General features: G+C 36.6%; 2 long non-coding RNA genes across 2 annotated transcripts in view; both read right to left on the bottom strand.

Annotated features, from left to right (window-relative positions):
• Window positions 1-498: 498 nt before the first annotated feature.
• Window positions 499-4,326, bottom strand: LOC147374657 (uncharacterized). Its single transcript, XR_015163008.1, has 2 exons — window positions 3,945-4,326; window positions 499-3,546 (listed from the first exon to the last, which is right to left on the bottom strand). It is a non-coding gene; the product is annotated as an uncharacterized LOC147374657 (long non-coding RNA).
• Window positions 4,327-18,787: 14,461 nt separating this feature from the next.
• Window positions 18,788-23,246, bottom strand: part of LOC147374656 (uncharacterized) — a 39,606-nt gene continuing 35,147 nt past the window's right edge. The window contains exon 3 of the long non-coding RNA XR_015163003.1: window positions 18,788-19,418. This is a non-coding gene — a long non-coding RNA (uncharacterized LOC147374656). The remainder of the gene's footprint in view (window positions 19,419-23,246) is intronic.

Here is a 23,246-nt window from a genome sequence, read left to right as displayed (position 1 = left end):
TGGACTATTTAACAGTCCACATAATCAGTAATATTACTGCTGAAGCCAAGTTTGTATTAATGAGATATTTTAATATCTGGGTAAGAAGTTTGCTTCTGAAAAGTCATATCATATTTGCTTGCTTAAGTTTGTTAATCATAAGAAACTACTTTTTTTTTGATGAAATAATAGTTGAATATTTCCACAAAGCAGTCAGCTCCTTGTACATGATGCTAATTTCCTTTTAGGGACTAACCTATCTTGATAAATGGAAATATTCTACTCTACTCCCCCCACCATCCCACTATAGAAAATAATGTACAGATCCAAATCTGTGTAGACTGGTTTAAAATGCTGATTCATTGCAGTGCCAAATGCCAATGAGGGGATATTTTAAATATCTTGGGTATTCTATATATCAATAAATGGATGAAATAAATATTGAGCTAGTAAAAGGTAAACACTGAATGTTTTAAATGTTAAATTTTCTTTTTAGAAAGAAAGAACAAGAGTTGTATGTATTCTTTTTTTAACAGTTTTATTGAGGTATAATGGTGGTTTAGTCGCTAAATCATGTCTGACTCTTGCAACCCCATGGACTGTAGTCCACCATGTTCCATTGTCTATCAGATTTCCCAAGCAAGATTATTGGAGTGGGTTGCCATTTCCTTCTCCAAGAGATCTTCCCGACCCAGGGATTGGACTCACATCTCTTGCATCTCCTGCATTGCCAGGTGGATTCTTTACCATTGCTCCACCTGGGAAGATCAAAGATTATATATATATATATATATATATATATATATATATATATATAAATGCACATCTTTGTTTATCAGAAGTAAAATATTTACAAAATGAATGGTAAAATAATCACCTCTAACTAGGAATATAATTATACAAATAACCATACAAATAACCACTATTAAACTCTCAAATAATTTTAATCTATAGTTATGAATGTACATAGGTACATATAACATATATTTTTATTAAACTAGTAATCAAAGTACATGTATTATTTCACACCCTAATTTTAAAGGAACTTTACTAAGCATTTTATGTATTTGCAATTTTACTGTTTTCAAAAAAATTTTTTAATACAGAATAAATAAAGAAGGAAATTATCACCAATAACTCTGGTAGTATGATAATCACTATTAAAACTCTGAAATAATATCCTTATGGAGAGATAGATATAAATAAAACTGTGTTATTACTTAAACCCTATTTGTAATCTAAATTCTAGATGAGTGTTTTTCCATATTATTAAATATATTTTAAGGAATAATTTTAAACAGCAGTAGAGTTTTATAATATGGAGTACTTTTGTCTGTATCATCTTTCATCTACCAAGCAACACACTTTCAACATGTCAGATATTTGAAAGCTTTATCAGAAAAGGAAAACATTTATCAGAAAACACTAAGTATAATAACATTTTTTAAATCTTGGCCAATTTTATAGTTAAATTTTTCAGTTTTCAAAACATATGTAATCCTTTGATTAGTAATGAGGTTAATATTCTTTTCAAATGCTCACAGGCCTTTTTTTAAAAGTCTTATTTCACTTGTCAGTTCTATAAGCTCTAAATATTTTTCCTAAATATTTTATCATTTGTTTTTCTGGTGATACTTATACACAGACATTTTCAACATTCTCCTTTATAATTTGTCCTTTGTTTTTTGCTTAGCCTAAATATTAATTTATATTTTTTAATTTATTTCATTGCATATTTTTAATTTTTCACATCTGGAATATATTCGGTAAATGATGTGAGGTACCCTTGCACATGAATTTGAAATGGCATCTTTATCACATAATAAATTCTTATGTATGCATTTGAATTTAAAATTTGTGCTAGTGGAGTGATGAAAGCTGCAGTTCAACCTCCAGGCTTTTGTTCCTTTTGTATCTTTTTAGTTAAACGTGGCATTGATTTAGGGTGGCGCTTTTTTTTTTAAAACACTCTATCAAGTGCCCTTGTGAAACTTACATTTAGATTTATGTACACTAGCATATAGCTATTTTTCTTCTTCAGATTTATATTTTTCTTTTAAAGCAATATAAGGTTTGCATAGGGGGAGAAAATATAACTCCATACAAATGTAAAGAAGCAACAAAATTTATTTTATTCCCTCAATCTTAGTAGTCAACAGCAACCACTGATAACGCTTAGGCATATTCTGAGTTGTTTTTTTTTTTTTCTCTTCTCCCTTTCGTAGGGGCCACAAGAGATATAAAGATTTTTAAATGGTTGCAAATGATAGAGTTTTTAATTTTTTCCAGTAGATCTTTAAAGTGTTCCAGAATAATAAAAATCTTTATTCTTCTAGAAAAGTTTAAAATATATATTTTTAAACCTAAACATATAAATTCATACTCCAGAAACAGAAAACAAATATGTTTTCCTAAATTACTCATTAAAATGGAAATTCTCTATTTTCACCAGCGGGTGGCAATCTCAACATATACACAATTTAGTATTTTCAACAGAACTGTTTCATGCAAAAGGAAAAACTACTTAAAATGTCTGACAACCCTAACTCCAGCAGCTGTTTGTTGCCCTTTAGTTGTTGTGATTAAAAAAACAAAATGAGAAAACTGCAGGAATAATCACAAGTGAGAACGTTACACAACATGGAAAAAAATTACCTTAGCTTAATGTCAGCTCAGTGAATAAAAGCGATGTGTTAAAATATTATTCCTCGTGTGCTTCCAAAGAATACAGTGTTTTAAATATTTGATATTTCCAGGCAGGACTAAGAGTTTACATCTAACAAATATCCTACAATTACATGAGTTACAACTATTGCTAAAAAACAAGACAAAATGAAAAATAATGGAGAATATAATTGTGATGGGAAAACAGCAAGTTTGAATTGTTAGCAAAACATCCAAAACAGAGCTGAGCCACCATCATAGTCACAGTCAGTCAGGACAGTAGAAAGCTTGCAGGGCCAAGAAAACTGGGGGGAAATGCTTGCCAACAACAGTCTGAAATGGCACCTATCTCTGATCTTATTTTATTTTATTTTAATTTAATTTTATTTTTAAACTTTACATAATTGTATTAGTTTTGCCAAATATAAAAATGAGTCTGCCACAGGTATACATGTGTTCCCCATCCTGAACCCTCCTCCCTTAAACCAAAATGAACAGAAAATCAAAGTAATTGCTTTCTACGTGCAAAATTCAGTAATGCCCAACATCAGATCATGAGAAAAAGCAGTTCGGGGTGCTTTCATGGACAGTTTTGATCCACGTATTTATACACTCAGTCTCCAAACCAAATATAGTATAAATGTGGCAGTTTTTTATTTTATGGAAAAACCACAGTCTTTCCCACTGGTAAGTTAAAGTAATTTGAATTTTAAAAATCACTTGAGAGATAGCCAGAGTGAATCCTCAACGTCCAGGGCAGTCTAAAATTGAGGGCAGGGTTAGCAGTACAGCTGTAGAGTTGGTCTTCAAACCAAGTTCATGCTCCAGACGGGGCCCCTTGTCTCTCTACAGTTAGTTCCCATTTCCTGCTTGTTTCTATTCCACTGCTAGAGCCTAGTAAGCCTGGGGGAAAGGGCAGAGAGTTTGACTCAGGATTTAGCAACACTGAAGCCCTCTGGCAAACTGGTCGGCACTCTCAAGAAGCTCATAAAAACTTAGGAACCTCTAGGGAGAACTCTTTGAGGGGGAAAAAATGGCAAGGACGGTAAAACTGACTTAGGAAAAAAGCCACAGGAGCTGCGAGAGTAAGGGCTTCGAAAATGGGTAACTCTTGATGGTAACTAACCCCAGACCAGCCTCGGGAGCTCAAGGATTAAAACTTGACTATGAACAGAAATCTAAAAAGAGCAAAGCTCTCCAATAGTGCCTAACATCAAAGAAAAATTCTTACCTGCTGTACCACCCAGTCCTCGCCACAATTTCTCACAATGCATAAGGTTTCCAGACTCTTCTATACTTACTTTCTGTTATCTGTGTCATTCTCAGGGTGCAGGTTCCCATAATTAAGCCAGATATTCTAGTAATGAGGAAGAAAGCAGGGCTTCCATAAGCTAGACACGTCTTCTTCGTGAACAGGGTGCCACGTTCCTTTAGCTTTTTTACTATTGACCTTGTTGTTGTTCGGTCACTAAGTCATGTCCGACTCTTTGCAACCCCATGGAATGCAGCACACCAGACCTCCCTGTCCCTCACTCTCTCTCAGAGTTTGCCCAAGTTCATGTCCATTGACTCAGTGATGCCATCCAACCATCCCATCCTCATCTAGGATTGACCCAGAGCTGCAAGTAAATATTTGTCAGAGATTAGTTTAACCTGAGCAGCACCACTAGGCAATCTGCTATCTTGAACACTGTGAGCCATGTTCAGCAATCTAAGGGGGATTAAAACCACTCACTAGATGGTGATGGATGAATTAATGCATGATCAAGTGCCAAAATGAGCACTGCAGATTCCAAGACCTTTAGTATTTCAGAGTCAAGGAGTAGTTGCGGCAGACAGGACTTAACAGCTAACATTTGTTGAGTATTCATTTAGTGCCAGACTCTGTTCTGTGTCCTTTAGTAGCATGATTTCATTTAATCCTCATATCAACCCTATGAGTTAAATACTATTATTATCTCCATTTTACAAGCAAGGAAACTAAGGCCTAGAGACGTTAAAGAATTTATCCAAAAGTACACAGGGGTAATTGGGAAGACCTGGTTCTTAAACCTAGATAACCTGACTCCATTCTGCTGAACATTCTCCCTACAAAACGGTGGTATCTCTGGTTTTACAGTCATGCCCCAAAAAATCAGAGGTGTCTCATTTAGCTTAGTTCATGGTGACTGCTTTCTGATCTTCAGGGACTTACACTTCTAGGCTCCCTTTTTAATGTGAAACCAGGCAAACTGGCTGTAATGAAACAGTCTGAAGCTTTGTCACATCTGAGTCCGCTGCATGCATGAGGATCTAGCCCATGCCGATGGGTTAGGGCTCTGAAAATGAGCAGCGAAAGCATCAAAATAACCCATAATAGAAGATTTATGAAGAGCACTGATATTATGATTTGAGGATAGTTACACAGATAACTCAAACTATTTACATCTTTTTCACTCAAACAGCAAGCAAGGCAGAATGCAGATTATGTGCAAGGCCCTGCAATAGACATTATGGGTATTCACTGCAGGGTTTGGAAAACCTCTGCACCTCTTCAGAAACAAGTGTACTTAATATTTTTTATTACAACTTAAGGTTTTAATTCTAAGCACTCTCATCTTAGTAGGTAAGTTGAGTGTGGAAAGTACTACATACCAATAAGGGGAAATACACCAAAAGGAAACCCCCCCAAAAAGAAAAATTAGTTGAGAATACTTATATTAAATAAACGCCAATAACTCTAGACCTACTGTGATCATCTTCACAGCTGCAAGAGGACAGTGCTACAAATACTAATGAAGTAGAAAGAATTCCTTCTACAGTAATAAAATATTTAGTCTTTTTAATACTGTTCCTGGGGGAACAAAACCAAATAATTTTGTCAACAAACACAAATGATCTCTATTAGAGTAATGAAAAGTGGAAAAAAACTATCAGGAAAAGGTGGGGTTTTATGTCCTTTGTTAAATAACTTAAACATTTATCTAGATAAGTATCATATTTAAGGAGCCAAAGTCACCCTCAAAGGGAACCAGCTGGCCATGAAATACAATCTCTTTAGCTGGATGGAAGATAAGGATAAACAAAGTTCAGTCCTTCGTGCAGAACATGGAGTGAAGATAGAAAGCACATTGCCCTGGGATTTGTCCGGAGCAGGTGTCAGCAGCCTCTGTGAGATGGCTGCCAAGCCTTTATTTATTCACTTCTCGTGAACTGGAAGAGGGAAGGGCTCTAGTATCTTTAGGTCTCTCTCTCTCTCTCTCTCTCTCTCTCTCCCCCTCTCTCTCTCACACACACACATGCCCAGGATGCACTTGGAGACAGCTAAGTTAATCTAGAAGCAGAAACACTGAAAAAAGCACCTGCTTTACGTTTTCTGCTCCACCAAAAATGTGGGGATAGGACATTTCCCCTCACTCTCAAAGAATCCCTGTTCCCACAATTCCAGTTACTGCTCCTAGGGCTTCTCTAGAGCCCTCAAGAATTTCCTTCCATACTACAAATAGCTTTAAGACAGACCACACCTTACATTCATCATTGCAAAAGCCTTTGTGAAGCTGAAAGACAGATAACGTTCAAGCACAGTTAATGACATTATGACCCAAGCGGAGAACAATTCACTTCTATGTGTTTATCTGGTCCCACTGGTGTGGATCCAGGAGGCAGAAAGGGTAACCCTGTCGCTGGTTAAGAGGGGGAGTAGCTGCTTATTTTCTCGCTGTTCTATTTTTATCTGTGTTAAGATCTCAGAGGAAGGTGTAATAAATCAGTCTTGAGGCTAGAATTCCATACTACAATCGTATTTTACATATATTTATACTACTGGGTGAGTCAGTAAACAAGAAAAATTGAGTTCTGACCAGAACCTAGAGCACTGTATCTGGGATTTATGGGAACAGCAAACACAGTTTGGTTTACCCCTAGGTTGCTAGCAAACAGATTTTTTTTTTTAACCACTATTTACCTATACACTAGAGCCAAGTGGAGCAATGCAATTAAAGTGTTCCAGGTCCTCATAATAAATAAAAAGAGCCTTAAGGTATACTTGGATAATTTAATAAAACATTTACTTTTTCTAATTTACTCCTATATATTTCTATTTCTTTCTTTCTTCTGTTTAGTTTAATTCTAAATAAATTTTAAATAAGTAAATTAGTCTATATATAAGAACAGAAATAATATGTAAGACTGATGACAGAGCACTAATTAGAGACCTTTAAAAACCTTTATAATTTAATAAATTGTAATCAAATAGAAACTCACAGCCACCTTTACTTACTACAATTGGGAGTTTTTTGCCTATTTATCTATTTTCTCTGTCTTCAATATTCAACCATATCTATAAGACATGTTGTTGTTGACTATCCAATATCATGTCACGCTGCTTAAAGTTAAATTGCAGTTTTCCTTGGCAAACTATTTATCTTCCCTCTGAGTCTCAATCTGTGTATTTTGGGTGGCATGCCATCCTGATGCCTAGTCAATCAGAGCAAAAGATCCCCCAGGAGATTGGGTCAGAGCCCATATGATCCAAATTGGTCCCATTACAGTGGATCCCAGGAAATTTACATGGAAATTTCCAGAGGACGCTTTCTCCCATTTCCTCTGGACTTGAACACTGGAGAGGTTAGGCTTAGCCAGCCTGAGAATGAAGCCAACACACAGCATAGCTGAATGAAGAGCGATGGCAAAACCAGGTCCTAATAATAGTATTTTAAGTCCTGTATCAAACCTCTGGATTTTCTGTTACAGGAGTCAACATATTCTTTTTCTTAAGCTATTTGGAATTATTTCTCCTTTTCCATGTTGTCAGAGAAGACCTACCCGACACAGAGACCAACTTAGTTGCTTTTACCCTATTATACCCTTTTTGTTTCTATTCTCTAACTCAGTGTGTTAGATATTTACTAATAACAAGAATACCATATCTTTTGACTAAAGCAAAACTTTTTCATACTTTGTGTCCCAAGAACTTTGATGGATAAGTTGTGATGCCAACGTCCGTACACAGACATCCCAGTTAAGGAGTTTGTCATTGAGTCGTGAGCCTGTTTTCAGCAGTGGTGTCACATGCTATACTGTTACTCACAGACTGAAATTCAGATTTCAAATGTTCATTTAACATGCTCTCAAAATGAGTACATTATAAAACCACTGAAATGAAACAGTATTGTGAGAGAGGATACCTGGCAGAAGTCAGGTGATACAATTAAAGGCCCTGGAAATTGCCAGATCTTTTTAATAGATCATCAAATTCTCAAAGTGGGGAAAGACTGCTACAAACAACACATGATTACAAAGAACCACAGTCAGGCCTCCAAATAGTTATCTATTAAAATCTTTGGCTGACTTTCAAGAAAAGCTATTAAACTTCCAGAAATACTTAAGTCATTTAAAGATGAAAAGAAAACACGAACTTAATCAAATAGGAAATACAGACAGAATCCCAGTGCTGTTCCACATTATAGTGTCACTGTTTCAAGTCTAAACATACTAAAGAAGTCACTATGCTAGGAAGTGTGTTTTTCACATGGTGCTACATTTGAGTGACCATTGAGAATGACTCAGAAAAGTCTTTTAAACTCCAAATACAAAGAAGCATTATAACTCTATCTTTATGAAGGATAAGACACAAAATGCCATTGTTTATGTAAATTCATTAACAAAAAGGTACTAAATTTCATTTATAGATTTTGGTTCTAAGATGCAGACTAACACACAACACCAGAGAATAAAGAAAAAGGAAGGAAGAGAGAGGAGAAGGAGGAGGAGGAAGAAGGGCAGAAAAGAGGGAGGGAGGGGAGAGGGAATGAAGACAGGAAGGAAGGAAGGAAAGGGAGAGAAAAGAAAGAAATTAATTCTTTTTTTTATTCAAATTATTTATTTTTTTAATTTACTTTATTTTATAAGAAATTAATTCTTAACAAGGAAAGGAATTCTTGGTGGGCATGAACTTGTGGAAACAATGGAAACAGTGACAGACTTTATTTTATTGGGCTTCAAAATCACTGCAAATGGTGACTGCAGCCATGAAATTAAAAGACACTTGCTCCTTGGAAGAAAATCTATGACAAATATAGACAGCATATTAAAAAGCAGAGACATTACTTTACTGACAAAGGTCCACCTAATCAAAGCTATGGTTTTTCCAGTAGTCATGTATGGATGTGAGAGTTGGACCATAAAGAAAGTTGAGTGCTGAAGAATTGATGCTGTTGAACTGTGGTGTTGGAGAAGACTCTTGAGAGTCCCATGGACAACAAGGAGATAAAACCAGTCCATCCTAAAGGAAATCAGTCCTGAATTTTCATTGGAAGAACTAATGCTGAAGCTGAAGCTCCCTGGCCACCTGAAGCTGAAGCCCCTTGGCCACCTGATGCAAAGAGCTAACTCATTAGAAAAGAGCCTGATGCCAGGAAAGACTGAAGGCAGGAGGAAAAGGGGACGACAGAGGATGGTTGGATGGAATCACCGACTCGATGGACATGAGTTTGACCAAGCTCCAAGAGTTGGTGATGGACAGGGAAGCCTGGTGTGCTGCAGTCCATGGGGTCGCAAAGAGTCAGACCCGACTGAGTGACTGAACTGAACTGAACTGATGAACTTGTGGAGTATTGTTAGAAGAAAGACCGGCAGTCATAGTGAGCCAAAATCACAAGAATAATTATAAGAGGCATCCATTGTGTGGGAAGCCATCACAACTGGAAGTATTATAGGCAGGAAATCTTTGGGACCTTTATATCTGGTGCACGCCACAGCTGCTGAGCTAAGAAGTCAAGACAGCCATCCTGAAAGAAAATACTGCCCTTGCTGTAGCCATGTTATGTGGTATTAGGAGAACTACATCATCACCACTGGAAGTCATTTTGGACACGCAGGCAACTGTCAGTACTTGGCACACATGCAGAAGAATTCTGTCACTGGAGATAAATATCCAAATAAGATTTACTAATCCCATGGCAACACCATGAAAGACTGTCATCAAGATCAGTCATTCAACTCACAACAAAGAACTTTGACTTAAGGAGACGAATTAATGGAAAGGTCTTCAAAGAATGTTTAATACTATAGGAGAGACAAAACAGGAAATTCAATAAAATACATAAAAACAAGAAAAAGTGATTATGAAGCAAAAATAATAGTAATAAAAGAATCAGTTAAAGGTCTGTCAATGAAAAATGTACTCATTAGTAAATTCCATTGTTGTTTAGTCGCTAACTCATGTCTGACACTTTTGCGGCCCCATGGACTGTAGCCCACCGGGCTCCTCTGTCCATGGGATTTCCCAGGCAAGGATCGTGGAGTGGGTTGACATTTCCTTCTCCAGGGGATCTTCCTGACCCAGGGATTGAACCTGTCTCTGTTGCATTGGTAGGCGGATACTTTACCAATGAGCCCCTAGAGAAGCCATATACAACTTAATAAACACATTAATATACTGGATCTACTTCTAAGTAAGTTGGTAAACTGGAATTTTACCAATTCCTCCAGGACATAATACAGAGGTAATGAGATGTAAACTCTGGAGAAAATTTTAAAAGACACAGAAAACAGATTCAGAAGTTCTAATGTCTGACAATGAATCTTCCTAAGAGGAGAAGAAAGACAAAAAGGAAGAGCTATGGTTGGAGAAATAGAGACAAAGAATTTCTAAGAACTAAGTGACAGGATTCTTTTGTCCAAAGAGTTCATCACTGCTACCAGAAAAAAATAATTCAGAAAAAAAAAAAATCATGAAGGTAAAAAGAAAAACCCTTTGTTTCTCCTTTTCTTCCTCTACGTAATAGGCTTCTTCCACTTTCTGAAAGCACAGGAGACAGCAGTGAGTCTGGAGCTGACGAGGCGTTGGGCCACGCAGCAAGCAACCGATTCAAGGGGGTGGCAGTAGGGACCAAGGCCGGGCAGACACGAGGTGGGGAGGGTGGGAAGGGGGTGAGCAAGGGCTGATGACGGAGCAAAGGCCAAACACACGGCTCCTGTGGTCCGGAGATCAGTTACGTGCAGAAAGACTGAGAAAAGAAGTAACTATATTAAAGACATTAGGGGAATTCCCTGGTGGGCCAGTGGTTAGGACTTGTGCTTTTACTGCTATGGGCCTGGGTTCAATCCCCGGGCAAGGAATTAAGATCCCACAAGCCATGTGGCAGGGCCTAAATAAATAAACGACACTATAAGATGACTAGTGATACTGTGAGCCAGATTTTTCAGTGTTGGAGAAGTGAGTTACAAAAAAGAAAAGGAGGACGGCTAGAAAGAAGCTTGAGCTGTTAAATTGGAATTGGAGATACCAGTGCGAACTCATGTTTGAACATACTTTATACCTTTCTATGGATAGAAATATGAATAGACATAGATATGTATGTGTCTTAATATGTGTATACATATGTCCATACGCACATATATATTTTGTACCTTCTTTGGAGACCATCTAGAAGCAATGACACTTTAGTAACTAACAATGAACATAAGTGAGTGCCCAGATATTAGTTTCAAAATTCCATCTTCCTCTAAAGGAACCTAAAATCCTTGGGGAAATAACTGATTCCAGGATGGAGGCAAGAAAAGTATAAGATAGATGGTCCTGGAATATCTTGGTGTGCCAGAATATAAGAAAGTACTTGAAGAATAACTGGGCAGGGTGTGGGCCAGTTACATAATGGGTAATATATCTGGTTACAGATCAGAAGAATAATTGGGCATGTTAAAAGGACATAAGAGCCAGCTTTGAAGAGGTTCATACTGGCCAAATTAAACAATTTGAGCATTAAAATAATGCTAGTAGTAGTGGTAATGTTCGTCACTCAGTCGTGTCTGACTCTTTGCAACCCCATGGACTGTAGCCTGCCAGGCTCCTCTGTCCCTGAGATTTCCCAGGCAAGAATACTGGAGTGTGTAGCCATTCCCTTCTCCGGGGGATCTTCCTGACCCAGGGATCAAACCTGTGTCTCTTGTGTCTCCTGCATTGGCAGGCAGATTCTTTACCACTAGCACCACCTGGGAAATCCAAATAGGAATTGATTAAAACTCAGTGAATAAAACAGAAATCCCTGAGTTGATACATACATATACACATACATAAAAGGGGTGATAATTCTACTACTTTCTTAGTAGAATTCCTATTAACAAGTAGACAAAAGTGGGAAAAAACAGAAATAGAAAATTACCATCCGGCAACAGCCATATGGTAGTTGATTCAGGTGGAAGTAGTCAATAGATGCTAAGGTTTCTGGGTTTGATGAAGAATGGATATTGATATAATCCAATGTCTCCCTCCAAAATGGCTATCAATTACAAAAAGGAAAATGAAGCCTTCATAATGAAGTAGAAGAAACCAATATGATCAGGGTCAACATCAAAAAGAAGTTAAAAACATGACTTTCATAGAAATTCAGAAAGATCACACGTCAAAGATTTATAAACTGCTTATTTGTAAGTAATCAAAAATGAAAAAAATTGTTAATTTAGGCAAAAATATTACCTAGAACTTGGAAATAAGGCAGCACATCTTTTAATGTCATTAAAGAGCAAAGATCTACCCAACAATTACTTAAGGCAGAGTTCTGCAGTTTTTATCAGTAACGTACTGAAGAGCATATATTCTTGATCTTGCAAGCCACAGGGTGTCCATCACAACGACTCAACCCTGTTGCTGTCACACAAAAGGAGCCACAGACATCCCCCATATACAAATTAATGACTGAACTTGACTCATACTGCACTGGATTTGCCTGCAGGCTGTAGTTTACCAAGCCCTAATGGAGAGAAATATATGTAAAATAAGAGGAAATGGGTGGGGAGAGAAACAAGAATTATAATAATTTGAAAATTCATACAAGAAAGCAGAAATAATTCTAAACATATCAGTAATCATAATAAATATGAATGGATTAAATTATCCAAAACAGATTTAAACTATTCAAGCTCTATTTAACAACAACAACATGCCAGGCTAGTTATAATCAAAAGAAACCTGACAGTGTCTGATTAATAAAAGAATTGAAGGCAAAAGTCATTAAGAAATGAAGGAATGGCTTCATTCACATAAAAGCCATAAAATACATAGTCATCAAACAACATAAAATGTATCAGAATGAAAAGAAAAAACTCAGAACTGGAAAGATAAACTAACAGGCTTACAGAAATAGCAGGAACTTTTAAGATACCTATTTCAGATAGCAGAATAGATCAAGCAGATTCAAAATAAGTGTGGTGGACAACGTCTGAATGATATAACAACATTTGCTAATATATATAAATATGTACATGTGTGTCTACTTAGATATTTCTATACATACACAAACATATGTATATATATAGAGAGATACCAGTATATACATGAATACATACACACACTCAGAGAATAAACACTTTTTTAATATAAGTAAGAAATTTATGATAAATAACCACACGCTACCCACAAGGGAAGTTTCAACAAATACAAACACAAAACCAAAAAAAAAATATTATGCACACCATGTTCACTGCCCCAAATATAATAAAATCAGGTGTATATAACTAAAAGATAGTGGAAAAAACAGTAAAAACACATGGAATAATGGTAAATTATTTTGGGGCTTTCAAAACTATCATTTGAAATTGATAACATCTTAAAATTGAAGAAATATAAGCCTACATTTTCTATTCAAAATTGCAAAATCCAGAAAGCTCTGAAAAGTCTGAGGTAAGTTTTTAATTTATTTGGCATCAAAACATAATCTGATCTGAAATTTTTAGTAGGAAAAGATATTCTGAAGTGACAAGAGACCATTTAAAGACTTAATCCTATGGAGTGTGAATATTCATTTTTTGCCATTCATTGATGGCAAAAAAAAAAAATTTCTGAGTAACCAGTGCTGTCCCAGGCCCCTCTGGAAGAAGTTACATAATAAATTTATATGAATTATGTTACCATTCTAAAAATCTAAGAATTTTTCAACTCCAAACAGATATTAAACTCAAGTGGTTTCTAAAGGGATTGTAGACTGGTACAGTATTTCTTCTATATTCTGAACCTAAGAGAAAGCACAATGAAGGGAGCTTACCAGCTCCAATATCAATTTTTCTACCTCCTAAAAGCATCCTAATCAAATACTTTTCTGTGGCAAGACTCCAATTTTATGACTATTATAATATACAAACTTAAACTTTTTAATTTTTTTCCTTTCATGCAGAGAATAATGGAATGCAAATATTTTTGCTTGCCTAGAGGCAGGGTTTGAATATTAAGAAAGAGAACTAATATTTTGCTTGTTAATGATTCAACCTCTAAAGGTAATGAGCCATCAAAGTTTACTGTGAGGAAAAAACAAAAGAACTAAACTAGCAAAGAAAAACTGCCTGTAAGGAAAGTCCAAATAGAGAGGAACAGATCTGCCCCTCTCCACCCATTATTCCTGACAAAAAGGAAGTTGGAAAGAGGTGAGGAAACGAGAGGGGGTAACAAAAAGGAGCCCTGGGAAATTTGGAGCCCAAGAAGAGAGCTTGCAACCTGGGAAGAAACCAGTAGGTAGATCTAATTAAGAACCACTGCCAAGAGCACCAATCAAGTGCCCAGATGGTGAATGCAAGCTGAATAAGCTGGAGCCTTCACTTGAGTGAGAATGTCACACAACTCCAGGTGATGCTCTCCTTAGCAACAAGAAAGGACTTTAGAACCCAGTGGTCCATCTACTGATTTTGAGCCTTGATGATGTCTTCTGGACTATAGGATTTTATTGTTTGAATAACCCAAAATCTTCCTCCTAATTATAATGTTTCAGTTCAGTCAGTTCAGTTCAGTCGCTCAGTCGTGTCCGACTCTTTGTGACCCCATGCATCGCAGCACGCCAGGCCTCCCTGTCCATCACCAACTCCTGGAGTTCACCCAGACTCATGTCCATCGAGTCGGTGATGGCATCCAGCCATCTCATGCTCTGTCGTCCCCTTCTCCTCCTGCCCCCAACCCCTCCCAGCATCAGAGTGTTTTCCAAGAGTCAACTCTTCGCATGAGGTGGCCAAAGTACTGGAGTTTCAGCTTTAGCATCATTCCTTTCAAAGAAATCCCAGGGCTGGTCTCCTTCAGAATGGACTGGTTGGATCTCCTTGCAGTCCAAGGGATTCTCAAGAGTCTTCTCCAACACCACAGTTCAAAAGCATCAATTCTTCGGCACTCAGCCTTCTTCACAGTCCAACTCTCACATCCATACATGACCACTGGAAAATCCATAGCCTTGACTACACAGACCCTCTTAAATTCAAGATGCATGCATGTGTGCTTAGTTGCTCAGTAGCGTCCAACTTTTTGTGACCCCATGGACTGTAGCCTGCCAGACACCTCTGTCCATGGAATTTCCCAGGTGAGAATACGGGAGTGGCTTGCCATTTCCTCCTCCAGGGATCTTCCTGACCCAACAATCGAATATACATCTCTTGCATCTCCTGCACTGGCAGGCAGATTCTTTACCACTGAACCCCCTGGGAAAACCAACGATAGGAGAGATGAAATCCTGGACAACTAGGGTAGTATTGATGATGGGGAAATTACTCCTTGCATTTCTGGTGCCGATAAAGGGGTACAGAACTGAGAAAGATTTTATTTTGTAAGTGGCTTAAGAGACTCTTCAAATTCTGAATGATTTGTAAATATATAATAATACATGTTCCTCTTTATTGGTAATTGTTATCAGAAGTGTGGGCAGTTTAGTTACTAAACCAATCTTTGAAATAAAGAAACAAACCAGGCTTTGAAATAAAGAGTACAACAAAAATCATATTAAAAATAATTGCAGTGTGTGTAACAGATTTAATGCAAAAAGATTTCTCTATAGGTACTACTAAGGCACACAAACTAAAGCAACAACAAAACCTGAGAAATCTTTGTCATCTTAAGGACATATTTCCTGTGCTGAGTGGGTCTTTATCTCAAGCCTGGGGGAAGAAACAAGCTCTTGTCTTTCATACTTTCATTGACCATTATTATACTCATTCAAATCTACCTAAATTCCATCCACACATGAATTCACTTTCCATTAAGAGTTTCCATAAATGACAAGCCCAAGGGAGCATTAGGTTAGACGATAATTTTCAAAAGAAGATCAAATGTCATTCATACAAATGTAAAATTAACACATGTCAAAGATGTTACTTAACTCATTAATTAAATGAGGGACCCATTTCAATGGGTTCAAAAGGGGGATCGCAAAGAAGACATACTGCTGAATCTGTAATACTGAGATGAATTTGCAAAACTGGCTTTCCCACAGGAGGAAAATGTTTTCCTTCTACCAGAAAAATATTTTTACATGTCTACAGACAAGAATTATTTGCATTATGGTGCTACTGGTACAGAACTCGCCTGCCAGTGCAGGAGACTTAAGAGATGCGGGTTCAATCCCTGGGTCAGGAAGATCCCCTGCAGGAGGACATGGCAACCCACTCCAGTATTCTCGCCTGGAGAATCCCATGGACAGAGGAGCCTGGCGGGCTACAGTCCATGGGGTCACAAAGAGTCGGACACAACTAAAGCGACTTAGCACGCGTCCATTTTATACAACTTTGTACAAAGTTGTAAAACAGCTTAGTTAGAGACAAAGTTGCATATCCCTATAGGTTCAGATAATCTCCAAAGGCTCTAAAATTGCATTGAAAATATAGAGTCACTCCTTTGTTTGTCTTGCAGTCGTAAATTTCCCCATTACAAATATTATTGAAAACAATTTTTTAAATCTCACAGCTATTTCCATAATTCTCCAAGTAAAGCTGAAGGTTCTGTTTTAAAGGAAATGCTTATCACTTATGTGGATTATAATGAAATGTCAAGACTTTTGATAGTTGTCAAAGTATCAATGATAGTGAGTAGGCAGAAATAATTAGTTCTTGTTCTGACACTTAGTAGATATACTTAGAGTTTGCAGACACTTAGGCAAGGATAAAGAGAAAAATATTTTGTCAACTGTTACTTTAAAAACAATATCAGTAGAAGAAACATCTTGATAGTCATCAACAGCAATATCAATAAATATGTTTATATGTACTATAATATTTCTGGGTAGAACTAAGATAAATAGAAGGAATTTGTTAATTCTCAAAAAAGGCTTCAGTTCAGTTAAGTTCAGTCGCTCAGTTGTGTCTAACTCTTTGCGACCCCATGGACTGTAGCAGGCCAGGCCTCCCTGTCCATCACCAACTTCCAGTTTACTCAAACTCATGTCCATTGATTCAGTGAGTTGATTCAGTGAGGCCAACCATCCTCTGTCGTCCCCTTCTTCTCCCACCTTCAATTTTTCCCAGCATCAGGTTCTTTTCCAACGAGTCAGTTCTTTGCATCAGGTGTTCAAGTACTGGAGTTTCAGCTTCAGCATCAGTCCTTCCAGTGAATATTTAGGACTGATTTCCTTTAGGATGAACTGGTTGGATCACCTTGCAGTCCAAGAGACTCTCGAGAGTCTTCTCCAACACCACAGTTCAAAAGCATCAATTCTTTGGTGCCCAGCTTTCTTTAGAGTCCAACTCTCACATCCATACATGACTACTGGAAAAACCATAGTCTTGACTAGATGGACCTTTGTTGGAAAAGTAATGTCTCTGCTTTTTAATATGCTATCTAGGTTGGTCATAACTTTTCTTCCAAGGAGTAAGCGTCTTTTAATTTCATGGCTGCAGTCACTATCTGCAGTGATTTTGGAGCCCCAAAAAATAAAGTCTGTCACTGTTTCCATTGTTTCCCCATCTATTTGCCACGAAGTGATGGGACCAGATGCCATGATCTTAGTTTTCTGGATGTTGAGCTTTAAGCCAACTTTTTTACTCTCCTCTTTCACTTTTATCAAGAGGCTCTTTAGTTCTTCTTCACTTTCTGCCATAAGGGCGGTGTCATCTGCATAGCTGAGGTTATTGATATTTCTCCCGGCAATCTTGATTCCAGCTTGTGCTTCTTCCAGCCCAGCGTTTCTCATGATGTCCTCTGCGTATAAGCTAAATAAGCAGGGTGACAACATACAGCCTTGATACTCCTTTCCCGATTTGGAAACAGTCTGTTGTTCCATGTCCAGTTCTAACTGTTGCTTCCTGACCTGCATATAGGTTTCTCAAGAGGCAGGTCAGGTGGTCTGGTATTCCCATCTCTTTCAGAATTTTCCACAGTTTATTGTGATCCACACAGTCAAAGGCTTTGGCATAATCAATAAAGCAGAAATAGATGTTTTTCTGGAACTCTCTTGCTTTTTTGATGATCCAGCAGATGTTGGCAAGTTGATCTCTGGTTCCTCTGCCTTTTCTAAAACCAGCTTGAACATCTGCAAGTTCACACTTCATGTACTGATGAAGCCTGGCTTGGAGAATTTTGAGCATTACTTTACTAGTATGTGAGATGAGTGCAATTGTGCAATAGTTTGAGCATCTTTGGCACTGCATTTTTTGGGGATTGGAATGAAAATTGACCTTTTCCAGTCCTGTGACTACTGCTACGTTTTCCACATTTCCTGGCATACTGAGTGCAGCACTTTCACAGCATCATCTTTTAAGATTTGAACTAGCTCAACTGGAATTCCATCACCTCCACTAGCTTTGTTTATAGTGATGCTTCCTAAGGCTCACTTGACCTCACATTCCAGGATGTCTGGCTCTAGGTGAGTGATCACACCATCGTGATTATCTGGGTCATGAAGATCTTTTTTGTATAGTTCTTCTATGTATTCTCGCCACCTCTTCTTAATATCTTTTGCTTCTGTTAGGTCCATACCATTTCTGTCCTTTATTGAGCCCATCTTTGCATGAAATGTTCCCTTGGTATCTCTAATTTTCTTGAAGAGATCTCTAGTCTTTCCCATTCTGTTGTTTTCCTCTATTTCTTTGCTCTGGTCACTGAGGAAGGCTTTCTTATCTCACCTTGCTGTTCTTTGGAACTCTGCATTCAAATGGGTATATCTTTCTTTTTCTCCTTTGCCTTTAGCTTCTCTTCTTTTCACAGCTATCTGTAAGGCCTCCTCAGACAGCCATTTTGCTGTTTTGCATTTCTTTTTCTTGGGGATGGTATTGATCCCTCTCTCCTGTACAATGTCATGAACCTCCATCCATAGTTCATCAGGCATTCTATCAGATCAAATCAAATCAAATCAAAAAAGGGGTTACTGAGAGAATATTTAGCAAGTTGCTCAAAGTTTTTTAGAGACATTTTAAAGAGACTTGGGCCACTCAAATTGTTTATTTTTGAAATATGTTTTACAGTCTAAAACAACAAAAATACAGTGAATTAAATGCTAAGGATAACTGACACATTAAGTATGGATCAAAATATTGGTACAACAGGTTTTCTTTAACATATTATACATCACGTATCTTGAGGTCTCATATATAGCCCAAAGAAACCCAGCCTGCTTTTATAAATTTTGAGTCATCATATCTCTGTGTAAATGTTATAGCACTGACACATAATTTTAGGGCACTCTCCTTACGATTTAAAGCCAAGTCTTCCAATCACAGATAAAACCCACAAATTATAACACCAAGAAAGTATCTTATTTTCTAAAAAGTATTACTTGCTGACACAACTGAACTATACCATAGTAAAAAGTAGGAATTCTCCTTGTATATTTCTTAAAAGAAAGCTGGGAAGACTCTGCTTCCAGTTAATACAGCAAAGTTAAATATCAGAGTAATTATCTTGTCAAAACTAATTATAAAATGCATGAAACAATAGCTTGACACATTAGCGAATGCTGACAGCAGGGAGAACATGAGAAGCAGCCGTCCTGGAGAGAAGGCAAGCACGCGGAGATGAGCCTCTCTGCTCTGTGATCTTCCTCAAGACACCCGCAGATCTGCCGCAGAGAGAAACAGAGGCTAAACACAAAGACAAACCTGGCTGCAACATTCTCACTGGGCTGAAGAGACAGGATTCAGAGTTGAAGGCATCCAACAGGGTAGACTGGAGAAGGAAATGGCAGCCCACTCCCATATTCTTGCCTGGAAGATCCCATGGACAGATGAGCCTGGTGGCCTAAATTCCATGGTGTTGCAGAAGAGTTAGACATGGCTTAGAGGCTAAACAATAGGGTAGACTTGAAGAAAATGAGAAAACACATAAAAAGTGTACCTGAAATTCTGCATGCAATTTCCCTGCAAAGGGTTTTCCATCTTTGAAACCACATATGCACAGAGCAAGACTCGCAGAAACCTAGCCAAAAATAGTAGTATGACAGCGAAGCAAAGATCCTGGCAGTATGGTAGTGCTGAGGACATGTAGGTTATCATTCAGGGCTCAGAAAGTAGAGGTGACACAGGAAACACCCTCATGACTGAGACCACAGAAAAACTATCCCTTAGAAGGAAGGACTTTGTCCTAAGAATGAAGGCAATTTAGAATAAGACCAATGCCATCAGAGTAGAGAATCCATTTTCCACTAGATCAAGGTGATCTGCCATGGTCTCTCTTCCTGTCAAATGAAATTAAACTATCTTGGGGAAAGACACCATCACCTATGATCTCTATGATTTTTCATTCAGAATATCAATACTTCATCAAATATTACTAGAGAAAATAAGAAATTGGAACATATAGAAAAAAAATAGGAAAAAATAGAGAACAGATATAGAACTAAAGATGATTCAGCTGTTGGAGTTATCATTAGATTTTAAAATAACAATACTTAATGTATTCTTTATAACAGAGAGAAGGGTGGAAATTTTATAAGAAGACAGGGATCTACTAAAAAGAATCAAGTATAAATTGTATGAATGAAAACTGATAATAATTGAAATCAAGAATCCAAAACATATGTTTAATAGCAGAAAAGGCAAAGATTAGAAAACCGAAAGAGAATAACTAGGAAACATACATGAGAAAAGGCAGAAAGAATATTCAACAGGGACAGTTCAAAGGGAAAAGAACAGTCTTTTTAAAAGTGGCCCGGGGACAGCCTCAAATACACATGCAACAGAATAAAGCTGAACCACATACAAAATGAACTCAAAATAGGTTATATCCATAAATGTAAAGCTGAAGTCATAAAACATCTCCAGGACTCTAGCTTTAGCAATGGTTTCTTAGATATGCCGCCAAAAGCACAAGTGACAGAAATTAAAAAATGCACAAATTGGATTTCAATAAATTAAAACATCTGCACGTCAAAGGACATCACCAAGAAAATGAAAAAAAAAAAACACCCTTAAATAATGGGAAAAATATCAGCAAATTATGTATTTGATAAGAGATACAAACAGAATATAAAAAGAAGTATAAGAAAGAATGAAGTACATATATATGCTCATATTGATAAAGCTTGAAAATATTTTGCTAAGTGAGAGAAGCCAGACAAAGGTGATAGTTTTGTGATTCTCTTTTTATGAAATGTCCAAAATATGCAAATTTATAGAGACAAAAAGGAGATTATCAGTTGCCAAGGGCAGGGAGAAAATGGAATATGAATTGATAACGAGTACAAGGTTTCTTCAGGGATGATGAAATTAGACAGCATTTACGACTGTATAAATATAAATTAGACATTATATTTCAGTTCAGTTCAGTTGCTCAGTCATGTTCGACTCTTTGCAACCCCATGGACTGCAGCACGTGAGGCCTCCCTGTCCATCACCAACTCCCAGAGTTTACTCAAACTCATGTCCATTGAGTCAGTGATGAAATCCAACCATCTCATCCTCTGTGGTCCCCTTCTCCTCCTGCCTTCAATCTTTCCCAGCATCAGGGTCTTTTCAAATGAGTCAGTTCTTCGCATCAGGTGGCCAAAGTATTGGAGTTTCAGCTTCAACATCAGTCCTTCCAATGAAAATTCAGGACTGATTTCCTTTAGGATGGACTGGCTGGATCTCCTTGCAGTCCAAGGGACTCTCAAGAGTCTTCTCCAACACCACACTTCAAAAGCATCAATTCTTTGGTGCTCAGCTTTCTTTATAGTCCAATTCTCACATCATACACGACTGCTGGAAAAACCATAGCCTTGCCTAGAGGGACCTTTGTTGGCAAAGTAATGTGACAAATAAAGACAGAATGTTTAGAGCGCTACAAATATAACAAAAAATAATGAATTGGAAATCTTTAAAAGGATGCATTCTATGCTCTGTAAATTATTAATATGAATCCAGCTGTTGTAAACTAAAATTCAAAACCAAGACTGAGAGAATTCAATGCAAGTATATGCTAAAAGACATACTAGCAAGGGTTTTTCCGTTAGGAAAATGATGAAGCTGTAAATCTTGTGATATAGGAATTAAGGAAAAGGATCAAAAGTTTAGAATGTAAGTAAATCTAAATTAATATTAGTTTATTTTTTAAAGTGACTTATGGGATTTAAAACATATGGAAACTAAGACATATAACAACAGCAGCACAAAAAACGACAGTTACTCTGGTGAGAATGTTTATGAGATCCTTGCATTGTCCAGAAAGCAGTAAAAGCACTAATTTAAGCTGGATTCTAATTTAATGAAGATAGTAATAATTCAAGAATGCATGTTGTAATCTCTTTATTAACTGTAATATCTTATCATCTGGAATATTTTCAGATGTATTATTATCAAGAAAAAATGGAAAAGAATAATATACTTATTAATTCAAAATAATTTAGTAAAAAGGAAAAAACAGACAAGAAATAAAATGAAATCAAGCCTAATATAGTACATTTAAACATAAATAATAGTAATTATATCAAATATAAATGGATCATATTCTCCAATTGAAGGACAAAATTATTCAAATAGATTTTTAAAAATCTGTATACTGCTTACAGAACCTTAAATTAAGGTATTTTATTTAAGACCTTACCTTAAATGTAAGGAAACAAAAGTTGAAAGAAATGTATGGAAAAAGAGATTATATGCAAACACTAACCAAAAGGGAGATGTTGAAACTATAGATAGATAAGATAAAGAAAACTTTAATGCAAAAATCAATAACTAGAAATAAAGAGAGATGTGAGTATGATTTTAAAAACAGTCAATTCAAAAGTATTTTATAATAATCTATATTTGTATGTACCTAGTAATGAAATGTCAAAATATGTAAAGCAATTACTGACAGTTAAAAGGATAGTTAATACACAATTCTGGCTGAAGATATTAATAAAATTTTAGTAATGATCAGAGCAGACAAAGATATCAAAAGGATATAGCAAGGCAAGAAAAAGAAACTATAAGCATACAAGTTGAAAAGTAAGAAGTCTTTACTTGCAGACATTAAAATATTCTATGTAGAAAACCCCAAGGAATATGCTTTAGAAATTAATAGAACTAATAGAGAAGTTTTCCAATGTCATAAGATATAAGATTAATATAAAAAGTTAATAGTATTTCTCTATATTAGCAAAACAATCCAAAAACAAAATGAAGAAAACAATTACAATCACAGTAACATTAAAATTTAACAGTAAATTGAGTTACAAATTCAAGTTTGAGCTAACATTCAAAGTCTGAATTACAGAATCAACAAAATAACGATAAAATCCCAGTAGTTTTATTTTAAAAATTAACAAGTGATTCTAAAATTTATATAGAATTGCAAATAATCTATAGTAGCTAGAAAATTTTCAAGCAATAAGAAAAAAGTTAGAGAGTTTATACTACCTGATTTCAAAATATACTATAAAGCTACAATAGTCTGGACAATGTGATCTTGGAATAAGGATAGACATACA

Source organism: Bos grunniens, chromosome 4 (genome assembly GCF_055505025.1).
Source record: "Bos grunniens cultivar Pamir isolate PY7600 chromosome 4, Bosgru_T2T1.0, whole genome shotgun sequence".
In the NCBI taxonomy this organism is placed as follows: Eukaryota; Metazoa; Chordata; class Mammalia; order Artiodactyla; family Bovidae; genus Bos; species Bos grunniens.
Note: the sequence above shows the minus strand (reverse complement) of the source record. Positions and strands in the feature narration are given on the sequence as shown.